This window comes from Marmota marmota, unplaced genomic scaffold (assembly GCF_001458135.2).
Source record: "Marmota marmota marmota unplaced genomic scaffold, marMar, whole genome shotgun sequence".
In the NCBI taxonomy this organism is placed as follows: domain Eukaryota; kingdom Metazoa; phylum Chordata; class Mammalia; order Rodentia; family Sciuridae; genus Marmota; species Marmota marmota.
The window spans coordinates 1,428,048-1,428,294 of record NW_026000051.1 but is presented as its reverse complement, the minus strand read 5'-3'; positions in this window follow the sequence as shown (position 1 = coordinate 1,428,294).

Genomic DNA, 247 nt, shown 5'->3' with positions numbered 1-247 from the left:
GGAACCCAGCAACCCACTGCCCCAAAGGGCACTGCCCACCCTCCAGATGCGGCAGATGACAGAGAGCTTGATTCCCTCTGCCAACCTTAACATTTCCTTGTCTGTCCCAGAACACTCAAGGTTCTACAAAATTTTTATATTTTTATGTCCTCTTTTGTGAGTTAAAAAAGGTATAAATAAATATATATATGTGTGTGTGTGTGTGTGTGTGTGTATATATATATATATCTTTTTTTTTTTTTTTTTT